The sequence below is a fragment of the Camarhynchus parvulus genome, chromosome 5 (genome assembly GCF_901933205.1).
Source record: "Camarhynchus parvulus chromosome 5, STF_HiC, whole genome shotgun sequence".
NCBI lineage: Eukaryota > Metazoa > Chordata > Aves > Passeriformes > Thraupidae > Camarhynchus > Camarhynchus parvulus.
In genome coordinates, this window is record NC_044575.1 from 39,872,776 (window position 1) to 39,886,191 (window position 13,416).

Consider the following 13,416-nt stretch of genomic DNA (forward strand, 5'->3'; position numbering starts at 1 on the left):
GGCTGCTGCCTCTGCTATCAAGATGTCCCTCCAGTGGGTTTGTAAAAGCAGTTCCTAAATTATTTTTGCTCTTCAAAAATTGTATCTAGCAGCCAGGGCACTACATGTACTACATGTACTGCATATGACCACAACCCAGCCACACTGCAAGTGGCAATGATTTTAACTGACTGATTTTAACTGTTGCTACACAGAGGGCCAGACTCTGCCTGCTTCCTTTCCATCCGTCCCAGTGGCTGCAGTTTTCATTTATGATCTCTTACAAAAGATGCACTAACAGAGCTGGGAGCAGAGACCAGGCCCTCAGCCACTCAGTGCCAAGTCAAACCATCTTCTTGCCTTTCTTTGTCCCCATGTGCAACACATAAACTTGCCCAGCTGCATTGAAGGGGATGGTTCAGTCCCATCCCATCCCACCCCATCCCATCAAATACTTTGGTATTAAAGACTGGGCTCAAACCGTGACAGGTTTAGGAGGACCTGAGCCCACGCACTTCACTTTCTAAACACACATTTAAACCCCAGATTTGGTGCAGAAGAAGGACCATTATCTCTACCAGTCAGGTGCCCATAAGGAGGGGATTCCCACTCTGATCCCCTAGTGAAGGTGCATTCTGTGCAGCTCTGAGCTGGATACCTGTTTAGTGCCATCACCAGCCAGGCATGCTCTGGGCAGCTCTCTGTCCCTCTGGTGAGGAATAGCATCTTTCCCTGGAGCCAATCTGCTTGCTTTAAGAGAAGAAATTCAAAGTACTGTTTAGGAAGAAGAGGCAGAACTATGTCCTCCTCTCAGGAGGCTGGAGGCAGCCCCACACTCACCTTTTCCCAGTCCCCATGTGACTTGGACTTTCAGGGGATGCAACTCTTTCTCTGTGCCAGAATGATGGGAGTAGGGGTGGGGCTGGGCAACCTATCCCTACAAATGTTGGGAGCAAAACCCAGGCCCCTGAGGCCAATATCACCTCTGGGCTAGGCAGGGCTGCAGGGTAAACTTTGTTCTAGGAATATCAACTGCCTAGATGAGCCAAGGAAAAATAATTGAGATGTGACTTTCTTTTCTCAGCAGTAGGAAAAGAAAGCCATGATTTGATCATGGGTAGCTGTTTGCCAGTTTCCAGGAATCACCTGGTGTATTCAGTGTCAAACAAATGAAGACCGTAGCACTGCTTTGAGTAAGACTAAGCTTAAGCTAATGGCACTGCAACAAAGTCAGCTTCATATCAGTCTGCCAGAAGAAAGAGCATGCATGTGTCAGATGGTCATTTCCCTTATTCCCAAGCTTCAAGGCACCTCCAAAGGCCAATGGTAGTCCAAGGACTTCAGAGCCACTGTGGTGTCTCCTGTGAAACAACACTTTCAGTCATATTCTCCCTCCTTGCAGAGGTAGTGACCAAGTGAGGAAAACCAGAGGACTTCAGTGGAGAAGCAGTGGCTCTCCTCAGGGGCCAACTGTAGGGGATAACTACTGAGGATCACAGCGTAAATAGCAAGAAGAAGGGTGAATTATACCCATCTGAAGACCCACTGAGGACCTAAGGGAGGAAACAGAAAAATGAGGAGTAAATATAAGGGAGAATTTCCACAACACTGAGACTTGGACTTTCTCCAGACTTGTCTTCACTTGCTTCTCTCAGATTTCTGTCTGATGGATTTGGGGCAAGCACAGCCAGTAGCTAGGTTTCCAAAATGTGTGCCAGAAGCAGAAGCCAGAATCTGCTTCACTCACAGCTTGGGAAAGGGAGCTATCCCATAGAATTGAAGGGGGTAGAGGAAGCAGTGGCTGTACACTGGACAGCAAGGACAAGGTCACTTTTGGGCGTTCAAGGGGACAAGGGCCAAGAAGAGCCCTGTGGAGAGCTCAGGCAGAGGGAATTCTGGCATGGTGTGGAGGACAGGCTGTAAAGGAGCTGGGAAACAAGAATGGAAGAGATGAAGATGAGGGGACGGAGGGGATTTCGGTGTGATGTGAAAGCTGGAAAGACCATGCGCGGCTGGGGTCAGAATGATCCAGCAGAGAGGCTGGGGTGATGGCATGGATGAGAGGTCAGGGGGCACTGCTTCCCATTCCGGCACCGACCGTCCTCGCCAAACCTCCTCGGGCACCCGGCCCCTGCCCGGCTTTCCAGCTGCTGCTGGCCCCGCTCCGACACAGCCAAGGAGGAGCTGCGGGGCCACGCGTGGCAGGTGAGTCTGTCACATCCCGAGGAATGACCGGAGGGGTGCTGGGGACAGACTGGCACACGGAGAGACACAGCCGCCCGGCCCGGCCCGGCCCGGCCCGGCTCTGGGCGTGGCAGGGATGCCGGGCCGGGCCGGCAGATGGCGCCGGGAACCCGCCGGGAGCTGCGGGAGGAGGGAGCGGAGGAAGGAGGAGCGCGGAGGGGAGGGGCCGGAGTGAGCGGCGGCCTCACCGGGCGAGGGCGTTTGTGGATGTGGGGTGGGAGCTGTACACCTGTTTAGTGCCATCACCAGCCGCCAGAGAAATCTCTGCCCTGCCTCCCTCTCCAGCTCCGCTGGGGAGCCTCAACCTTGGGAGGGCAGCTCTTTCTTCCCGAGCAGGACCCACATGCAGAGGCAGCATCCCTCAGCCACAGCTCCCCAAATTGCCACTGGTCAGGATTGCAATCCTCAGTACAGGAGGATAAAAGGTACATCAGATATGAATCCTACCCGCTGCAGTGGGATGCTCTTTTGCAACATCACTAAATATGCTCCAGGGGTCCTGCAAGTTTCTGCCTGGGAGGTGCAGTGCTTTCTCCTTGTTTGTGATGCCACATACTACATTGGTCACCAACAGAGAGCAAAAGACCTGCTGCATCTGCCTTGTCCCAGTATGGTGGAGCTCTCCCTGTGACACCAGCAGAATTGCTGAAGCAGCGGCAGAGCTGCCAGGTGCTGAGCTATCTGGGAAGGTGGATGAGGGACCAGAGCGATGTAGGGCTGCGATCAGCGGTGACCACCAGTGTTCTCCTTGATGTGGGGTGGCTTTATTAGCCATAAATTTTTTGTCATTGACTCACATTTCCCTTCTTGTTTCAGTTCAGCTGAGCATTCCCAGCTTCTCCCAGGTGTAACTCCAGCCTGATAAACTCCATATTATCTCCACCTGAGTGGTCCCTTCATTTCAGTGCATGTGCAAAGGAAGGGGGGGATAAAAGAGGTGCAAAGAATAGAACCATAGCATCGGAGTGGTTTGAGTTGGAAGGAACTTTCTACATCACCTAGTTCCAGGTCCTGCCACCAGCAGAGACACCTTCCACTACAACAGATTGGTCAAAGCCGCATCCAGCCTTGGCCTTGAGCATTTTCAGGCTGCCACAATCTCTCTGATCAACTTGGTTCAGTGCTTCACTACTCTCACAGTAAAAAAATTCTTCCTAATATTTAATCTAAACCTTCTTTCTTTCAGTTTGAAGCCACTGCCCCTTGTCCCATCACTACATGCCCCTGTAAGAGTCCCTTTCCAGCTCTCTTGTACGCTGCCTTTAGGTACTTCACAGAAGATGAATGAAGTTGAATGTGATAAATTACACACACAGTAAAAAACATAAGTAAAGCCAGCAGCATGAGCAGGGAAATTAATAAATAATTCTTTGTTGTCAGCTAGACTCAAATGTTGACCACATGTTCCAGGCAGAGAAATGGGTGACAGTAGCTTGTCAGTGGGTCAGAAGAGGCACAGGGAGACGTTGTGTTCTTCATACAATGTGTGGCTTCACCAGGGAACATCTTGCTGCAAACTGCTGTGGATGTCCACATTTTATATGCTTCTGAATCTCTTTCAAAAAGAATGTATTTGCTGGTGAATGGGAGAGGACACTAAAGGAGCATCATCCACCTGATCTGTTACTATGCTCTTCTCAAAGTGTTTGCTGCCAGCCACTTCCAAAAACAGAATGATAGCTACACAAACCTGTTTTCTGACCTAAAACAGCCCTTCTTTTTTTTTTTTAATAAATTTAATTTTATTTTTTATTATTCTGGCACTATTCTTTACATAGAAAAAGGGCCAATGAGCTACGTAGAAAATATGTTTTTGTGGAATATTTTGTTTATGAGACAGCCTATTTAGAGTTAATGACTTTCACAAAGGACTGTGCCACTGTGCATTAGCTAGCTGCACTGCTGGCAACTGTTCAGCCAGGGAGAACATCAGTGCATGGAGTGTTTGCTCCCAGGAAGGCTGGCATGTGGGCAGAGACACAGCCTGCATGCGGAGCCCCATTCGGCCAGAACAGTATGGTTCATTACATGATGTGCATCTTCCTCACTGCCTCTCCTAGCTCAGCTTGTTAGCTTACATCTTTCCCCTGTATTCCACTGTCATTCTCATTAAAACTACCACCACTTTTCCCTCATCTATCTGCAATCAGTCTTTCATTGCTCTAAACATCATTAAAATGTCATTTACCGGTTCAGAAGGCCAAGTGCTCAGCCTGGATCTTTTTCTCCTATGTCAGGAATTACCAGTTGCACTTCTTGAAGCAGAGTGGTCATTTTCCTGAGATTTCCAGAAAACATTCCACTCTGACCCATGACCTCCATTTCAAGCTCCATATAGCCAGGTATTTATTTTGTTTCTCTCTCATATACATTTGTCCAAGAGAGGGAGATGTATTTTACACAGGGTAAATGAATCCATGTTCCTTTCTACATCCATCTCCCCAAGGAAGTGACACAGCATGTCCTAGGCTTTGAGAGCAGACACGAGGGGCCACATCTGAATGTCTGATATTGAGGGTAGGTGAGCAGAAGGCCTGACCTCTGGAGAAGTGCAGACTACTTATGTGCAGAATAATGCAAGGATGTTTGATGCACAAAAGCTGGATTCGGGCTATCAAGTGCAAGCCTGAATGCCTAGCTCTCCACTGCGTCTTTCTTCAAGGAGGTGAGTCAGTTGTTCCATGTTGCTAACGCAGTGTCAGGGTAGGGTAAAGTGGAGGAACATTTGATTAGTGGCAGGTTGTTAGGGTAAAGAGAGAAATGTCCCAAACAAGAAGTTGCACCATTTGCTTGTGGTGATGCAGGAGCAGGTGGGAGCATCCACAGAGACACTGCTATCCAGGAGGGCTGGGGATGGTATTTGTGAAGATGACCATGTTGGGTTTAGGCTGCAGTGGGCACTTGGACAACTTGAGCTGCCCGTGCTGAGGGCCCAGCTATGGTGTCCTTTGGAGCAGGGCTGGTGATGTCTGGGCAGCACCATGGCAATATCTTGCTTACCCAGGCCAGCCAAGGAACAGAGATACAGAGTCACAGAGAAATCCTCTGCCTGCAAGTACTGAACCACAGTGTCCCACCGGACTGGCAATTGAGAAGAGCCAATTAGCATATTTTAATGTAACTGATTAGTGCGTGGTCACGCAGCCTGGGTGGTGGGTGATTTTTGAAGCAGATTTGAAATTATAAGCATGCAGACACCAAACCACAAGGGAGCTGGCATGGGGGAAAGACGATTTCCCAGCATAGTAGATGCGGCCCCAGTTTCTCAGCTATTCCCAATGGCAAGCTGCCTTCAAAGAGCCCTGAGAAGGTCCGGGGTGAGCACTTGAAAATTAAGAAATTAACTTTTTTAATTAACAGAACTGAGGTGGGTAGTGTGATGGTGGTTCAGCCTCTGCTGAAGCTCTTCTAACTTCTCCTTTTGCACAGCTTAAGTCCCATGGTCTCCTGTGGGAAGGGAGACGCTTCCTTGGGGCCGGGGGTCCCCGCCAGGCAGCCCCCAGTGGAGGGCACAGAGCCCTCCCCGGCACAGGGGGCTGCGCTTGTGCGGCAGCCGCCCCTGCCGGGCACAGAGCCCTGCCCGGCGCCTCTGCCGGATGTCGGGAGGTTGTGCGGGACCCTCTGCCCCTCACTGGGGCTCTGGGAGCGGGCTGGGGGGCAGCCCGGCGTTCCCTGGCCGGGCTGGGGCTGGGGCTGCCTCCGCCCGGGGCGGTACCCGCAGCTCCCCCGCCCTGCGATGTGCGCACTGCCAGGAGCTGCTGCCGGCAGGAGCTCCGTTTCCTTAGTTACGGCAGGCAGGAGATATTCCGGGAAGGAGGCAGGCAGCGCTAGGAAAGGCCGGCAGCTCTGGGGGAGGCAGCCCTGGCGGGGCCCGGGCTTCACCAGCCCCTAACACCGTGCCCGAACTGCCTGCGCTCCGTGCCCCGGGGCCCCGCAGTCCAGATCGAAGGATGCCGGGCGCCCACGGCCGGGACTGGAGTGGGCACAGAAGGGCTGCAGGGCCGTGCCGGGGGAATCCAACCAGCGCCACGGGGAGAGCGTGGCTCCGACCTCCGCAGGTGTGAGCTTCCATCTCTTCCCAGGGGGTAATCCCCCACTTGTTCAGGGATGAGAAGAAATTAATTCCTGCTTTTGCAGCATGAAAATAATGTAATGATTCTATCAACCCTCCAACGAAATAAGTAATTCTCTCTTAGAAGCATTTTGCAGATAAGAAAGTCAGGGACCACATGCAGGACTGTGCTATGCCATTTCAGACTGTGCTTCTGCCCATTTCAAACCTCATCTCCCAGGTTCTGTATCCAGGGCTGCCCACTCTGCAGAGCCCCATGGAGCCCTGCCCTGGCTCCCACCCCTGCACCAGGGAGATCAGGGGTCTCTTTGACGTTTGCCTACAGGCAACCATTTGCCACAGGCTGGCATGCTGTGCTCGCCACACTCCAGCTGGCCCACTCATCCTGGCGAGGGGCAGCTGGCATGGGGATATCCTGGCAGAGCCATGTGCCATGCCAAGCTGGGCGGTCAGCCTGGGACACAAACACAGTCTAGCTGGCTCCAGGTGCAGGGATCAAGGACTAAAGGCTGTTTTCATTGCCTGACCCTTCAAATTTGCCACCGGTCTGGGCAAATTGCAGTTTTCCAGTTTCACAAGCATCAGCTCCATGGGGGTATTCAAAGGCACATCTCCAGCTAAAGGCCACACCTTTGCCAGTATTTATTTGCCATTTATTTATTCTCTGAAGCTCAGAGATACTGGTGCTGCCCAAGGGTAAACCAACAGCTTTTAAAAAAACATAGACACAATAGGCTTTTTCTACAGATGTCATTCTAAGGAACACTCTCACCATCTTGCTCGAAATGTGTCTAGACAAATTCAGCCTGAGTCCCTCAGTCTGTCTGGAGAAGTTCAGCATAAATACTAATGCCATAAATGATGGAAAAGAGGAATTACAATTGGGAGATTCATACAGACAGCAGGATGCAGTGCTAGAGTCCCAGCTGCCCAACAGCTCCCTGTGCCTCATCCTCCTGCTGCCTCTGGCTGCAGCTCCACATCTCTCCCCCACTGCTGCAGGGTTATAAGCAATGCAGGAAGGAGGTATTGTGCTCCTTCACACACAGAGCTGGAGCTGAGCCACAAACCACTCATGGTTCTCAGGCATGTGGAGGACTTAAAAACCATGAGCCCTTGTGAGACCACACCTGTAAGGCTCTTCTTAGGCCAAAATGGCTCTTCATGGCCACTGAGGCCCAGTATATAACAGAAAATGAAGGAGTTTTTCTCCCTTTTGGGGTGGCTCTGTATTTCCTTTTTTGTTTATTATTCTATTCTATTCTATTCTATTCTATTCTATTCTATTCTATTCTATTCTATTCTATTCCAACTAGGCACAGTCTGGGCCAGAGGCAGGAAGAAACAAGTATCTCCAGGGAATGACTTACACACAGGCAAGGTTTGTCCAGCTTTGTGTGATCCCTGATGTCTTGGCAGGCCAAGGGAAGGGGGAGAGGGTGTTCCTTTGGGACTGGGGCAGCTCACCAGCAGCAAGGTTTCCAGATCTGCTCGGAAGTCAACATTTCCGAGCAGTGTTTGCCAATTTAAGTGATGAAACATGTTGGCTTCCACTTCAGTAAGTCAGAGAAGCCATGCTTCTTCATTCTTCTTCATTGCTCAGAAGTAGGGCATCAAATATGGGGGACCCAGTGGCAGATCACAGTCATGAGGCATTCTAGAAAATCCCCATGGGTTTGTTTCTTCTACAAGCTCCCATTACTAAGCTGGCACGGTGGTCTCTGCTCTCTCCTGAGGTAGATAGTGTCTCCTGATGCGCAGCAGCAGTCAAGGTCTCCAAGCCTCAGTGATGTTGTAGGACTGGCACTGGCTTGTCTGGAGTGAGAGGGCAAGCTGTCTGGCTTCTGCTCATCATACATATGGCTAAAGAAGATACCAGTAAAAGAGATTGGGAATTTATTTTTACTCAGCTGTTCCCTAAAATTTCAGGCATGTGTTGATTGGGCTATGGTAGTTCCTGGTTGGAGATAAAGATCTCATTTATGCGAGACTTATTTACATGAAACTGAAGTTTTATCAAAAGACATCATGTTGCAGCCAAACCAGTTCTCTGCACCATGCTCCAGCAGTCCAGAAGTCAGCTGAGTGCTACCTCAGCCTTGGGGAGCCTAAAAAAAGAAAGACACTATAGGGGACACCGGGCTTTCACCCCTTGGTTGCTCATGGTGTGTGAGCTGTGCCAGCCATTTGCACTAGCAGTATGAATGAAGATTCTTTGCTGGCAGCTGCTACATTATGTCCATCCCCCGATGCTTCTCCTGGTGATTTTCATAGCTGTGCTTGTGAGACTGGAAGGTCCTTTACTTAAATGGCTGGACTTTAACCACTAGACTGTGCTTCTTCAGACAAAAACAGATGAAATGAGCCAAAACACACCTGCAGAGGATGCTGCAGAACAACACTATTTACTCAGCATCTGGAGAAGTCACAGATGTGGGTCCCCCAGGTCCCTCATCTGAGGTGGGAGCAATGAAACACTTGGCATGTCAGTGAGACTTCTCTTCAGTAACATTCTCGTGACTGTTCCCTGGTAGCCCTCTGCAGATATGTCTCTGACCACGACTTGGGAACAGTGCTGGCCATGCAAGACACCCAATACTGCAGCCCCGAGGGTGCTGTGGGTAGTTTCTCCAGCACAGAGTGCACTGCCTACATTCTGACGGATGGCAGAAATGGGGAGCAGGCTGGGATGCTCATGGAACACAAGGTTCTCAGTGTCCCTTTACACTTGTTGGGTCGGGTCTCTCTCTCCCATTCCTGATGAAGGCAGAGACCTTCTGCAGGAACACCACCCGTAGGAAGTTCCTTAGCCACCGCCCCTGCTGCCGCCTCTGCCAAGCATCTGAGCAAAGCTTCATCAAGGGGAGAGATTTTTCAAACGGTGTTGAGGTCTCAAATGTACCCACCCATCTGCCCCTATGACCGTGGGCTGCCCCCCGTGTTCCCCGCAGCCGTGGCTGATGGCCCCTGAGGCCCGTTCCGCTGGCCCCGGGCACACGCCGAGCAGCCTTCCCGAGGAGCCCGAGCGCCGCGGGAGCTGCTCGGAGCGGCGGATGCGGCGGGCACAGCTTCACTCACACCCAGAAATAGCCTGAGACGCGCAGACCCCGCACCCAGGCGTTCTGCCGGCAGCTCCCCGCCCGCTCCCCGCTCCGAGCGCCGGGGCCGCCGCCTCGCCCCCTCCTCCCCGCACGGATGCCGCGGGGCGCACGGTACGCAGAGCAGCGGGGGCTGCCGACCCCGTCTCGGGCCGGGAGGGGGCTGCGGCTCCCGGCACAGGCCCCGGGCCCGGCTCGGTGAGGCGGGGGGAGCACCCGGGCACCGCAGCCCGCGGACCGCGGCCTCTCCGCCGCAGCGGGGCGGGCGGGGGGCGGGGCGGCGGCGGCCCCGGCCCCTTCCCCTGCCGGTGCCGGTGCCGGTGCCTGGCCCGGGCCGCTACCGGGCAGCCCGAGGCGACCGCGGGCAGGGGAGGAGGGGAGGCGGCGGGCGCAGGGCCCGGAGCGAGCGGGGCCGGTGCCCCCCAGCAGGTCAGTGCGGGGCGGGAGGCGGCGGCGGGACGGGAGCCGCGGCCCGGGCTGCGGGGCTCGGCTCCGGGGCGGCGGGGCTCCAGCGAGTGGGACTGGGAGGCAGGAGGGACCCGGGGCAGGACCCGGCGGTGCGGTGGATGGGGTGGGCGGGAAGCGTGCGTGGGACTGGCCCGGGCCTGCCCACGCCGAGCTGCGCCTGCCGGGTGCGACTGCGGCGGGGGATGCTCGCTGGGCGGGTAAGGCAGCATCTCCTCGGGCAGCCCTGGGACAGCTCGCCAGGGCCGTTCTGCGGCTCCGGGAGGCGCGGACGGGTTTGGGTTGGTGGTGTGGGAGATTTCTGGGGACTTGGCTCTGTTTAGACGCTGTTTGCCCGCCTTTATCTTGGACCGTGTACCAAAGTGTTTGTAACTAATGCTTGTGTCTGCCAGCCTGATGGGTGGCTGAGGCCCAGCAAGGCACAGGGGCTTCCCTGGGCTGCTGGAACAAGTTGGTGGCAGAAGCAGGGAGCGAGCCCCAGCCCCTCAGTGTCCCTCTCCCAATGTACTGGCCTACGCCACTGGCCTGTGATGGGAGATAAAATGTCACCCCACCGCTGTGTCATGTCATGGCTTGTGCCTGTCCCCACGTCATCCTGGCCACTGAATTCTCCTTCGGGGAGCTACACCTGAGGGTGTTAGATATGCTTTGTGCTGGCAGGGGGAGGAGGGGGAACCTTCCCCCCATTTCTCCCTCCCATTTTGTTATACTGAAGATTTTGAGAGGGCTGGTAGGTCATTCTAATGCTCTGGCCAAGCTGCTCTCCCCCAGTTTTCAACTTCATCCAGATTTGTCCATGGATGAAGGCCCTGCCTTCTCCCTTGCTTGCTTCCCCATTCTCACTAGCAGCACAGTGCATTTGCTATTCAGAAACCTTCTGAACAGAAGGAGTGTTTTCCAGGAGAATGAGAGAGAGAGAAATCTTTGTCTGGCTGACAGATGTTATTTCTGCATGAACATCTTTTTCCTTTTAACTGTTTAGCCACCATCTCCAGGACTGAGGTACATGCCAGCCTTTTGCCCTTTCAGAGAGTTCATGGGGGAGCAGGGTGTGAAGGGAAAACTGGGTGGGGAAACAAGGTATGAGAAAGCACTTTGCCCCATGTGGAGATTTACAATTCTGTAGAACTGGTCAGGTTGCCTGTCTGAGCAGAAGAGAGACAGCAAAATATGCTGTTTGGGGGAAAAGGTGCTGTTGTAGTGGTTTGCAGTGTTTATTCAGAGAGGAGAGAGAAGGAAGCAGAATGACTGACTGACTCTGATACCAGACCAGAGCCTTGGCCTCGCTGCCTTCCCTGCTGCCCTGCAAAGTGGTGGTCAAGGCTGGGCAACAGATGGAGAGGGAAGCAGAAGCAGCTCCTTCAGGAAGGATTTGTCGAAAGTGTCCTGGCAAAGAGCCACTGGCAAACAAATAAGTAATAAATAAAAGCAGGGAGGCCACCAGCACCCTGCAGCCTCTGACTCCATAGCACATATGGGCTTTTCTGGCTTCCCCGTGAGCTTAAACCTCTGCCTCTTCCCATGGCTCAATCCTGGCTCCTGAAACTACTTTCCAATGCCTTTCAGCTCCTTTTAAAATTTTTTAAATTTTATTTTTAAATTTCATTTTATGATAACATTTGGATTGCTCTGTAATGACTCTCCTCTTCAGAGCTTTCCCTGAGGTTAACTATTTCATCTCTGGTTTGGTGGCTGCTGACAATGGTAAGCCTAGGGTGGTCCTGCGCAGGACAGAAATAGCAGTGCCTGCTGGGGATGCTGATCAGGGGTGTGTGTAGGCCCTTGCAGGTAAATACTGTCCTCTTTCCATGCAGAGCCTTCTGGCCCATAGGAACATAAGGCAGATTTCAGCACAGCTTGAGAGCCTGCATCTGCACAGTTGTAAAAGGATGAGTGTCTCTGCTTTAAAATATTCCTTGCAGGAAATGCTCTTAAGAGACTTTGAGAGCTTTCCGAAAACACAAAGAAGATGGAGAAATGTTTTTAACACCCACAAGTGAATTCAATTGATATTAAACTAATCTATCACCTAAACTCCTTGGCAAACATCAGTGTGCTGTGCAAATGCTGACTCCTCCACGAGTCCTACAAACACCAAAGCCTTCTACTGTTGTCACTCCTGTGTTTCTTACTTACAATTAGTTGCTGTAAATATATTTTGTGTACTTAGCTAAGATCGAAGAAAATGTTGAATTGCTGATGCACTGTGCTCAGAGCAAAAGCAGGTTTGCTTTGAGATTATTTCAGGAGAAGCAGCTCCAGTCCTAATTTCCTTCATACATGGCTTGAACACATTCAGTCCCTAACCAGGTGTGACAAGAGAACTTAGAGCTTAAAAGATCCCACTTGGCATCTACCTGCACTTTGAGGTGCCTAAATATCCTTTCAAAGCTTGTTTGAAGTTACTGCTTCAAATGTGTCTGAGACTAGTAATTAGGCTGTGATCACACCTTGGTATTAGGTGTGGACAATGTCAGCAGTTTGCTCTCGCAATTACTGCAACAATGGGACAGACAGAGAGCTGTGCTCGCCCTTCCGATCACCCGGGGCACTATTGTTGCTGGTTAATGGGTAAGAAAGGGCAAGTCCCCCTGGGTCTCTCTGCAGAGTAGCTTGGTGAGGGGCACAGACTTACCTCTCCCAGCCTGCTGCACTTGTCTCTATGTCACCCTCACCTAACATGATGTTGTCCAGTCTTTGAGGAGCATGAACACCATTGTATAGAAGCATTTTGACACTGGAATCAGTTGTTTTTGGAACAATTAGTTCCAAGCAGAGTCCCCATGAGAAGCTGGGGTTACCATTTTGATCAAGGAGGGGCTCCTTGCAGTCATAGCTTGATCTTAAATAAAGATGTGTTTAAAATGGAGTACCAGAGCAGGGAAATTCAGCACTCCTGTTCAGTGGGAGCTGTGTGAAAACTTTAGGTGACCTGGTCCCCCCTCCCCAGCACCAGTCTTGTGTCTTGTCATCCACAGATTTGTGGGTGAACAGAGAGGAAGGCAGGATCTGAACAAAGACAAGCTCCACTGCACCCCCAAGTGCTAAAAGGCAGCTTGTGAGAGGTGGAAAAATATGTCATCATGTAATTTTGAGTTCCTCTAACAGAGATAGGAAAGTGCTCTGGCCCTGCTTCACTGGAAAATGCTGGGAGTTGATGGTAAGAGACAGGTGGGGCAGGAGGTGATGGAGATTGAGACAATGAGTCTCTTAATGTGCTGTGTTGGATGGGCAAGGGGAGGCCAAAATTCAGAGAAGCCGGGGGTGTGGGGGTTAGGGCAAGGAACAGTTTTGGAAATGTAGCTGGGGAGTGGCTCCCAGCTGTTGCCCAAAGTGAGTGTGGTGTCCTGGGGCAAGCTCTGGGGCCTCTGCACTGGCCAAGGTGAGCCTGTCAGAGGAATGCTCTTACCCATGCAGCAAGGTGTCCACACTAAGATGGCACACCAGGGAAGTGGCACAGGCTGAGGTGCTGAGATCGTGTGAGGGCTGGCAAGCTGGGCGGTGACTCCTGAGCCATGAAAAGTGGCTGGCCAGGGACCACAGGCATCTGTGCAGCTA

At 52.3% G+C, this 13,416-nt stretch overlaps 1 protein-coding gene across 4 annotated transcripts in view; it reads left to right on the forward strand.

The window, feature by feature from the left end:
• Nucleotides 1-9,124: 9,124 nt before the first annotated feature.
• The window catches only part of TMEM63C (transmembrane protein 63C), a 32,088-nt gene continuing 27,796 nt past the window's right edge, over nucleotides 9,125-13,416 (forward strand). For 3 of the 4 annotated variants that reach the window (XM_030950086.1, XM_030950089.1, XM_030950088.1), the window contains exon 1: nucleotides 9,679-9,822. The gene's annotated coding sequence lies outside the window, so the exon portion shown is untranslated. Of the gene's footprint in view, nucleotides 9,508-9,678; nucleotides 9,823-13,416 lie in introns of those variants that run through there. The other variant, XM_030950087.1, reaches the window with a different exon arrangement.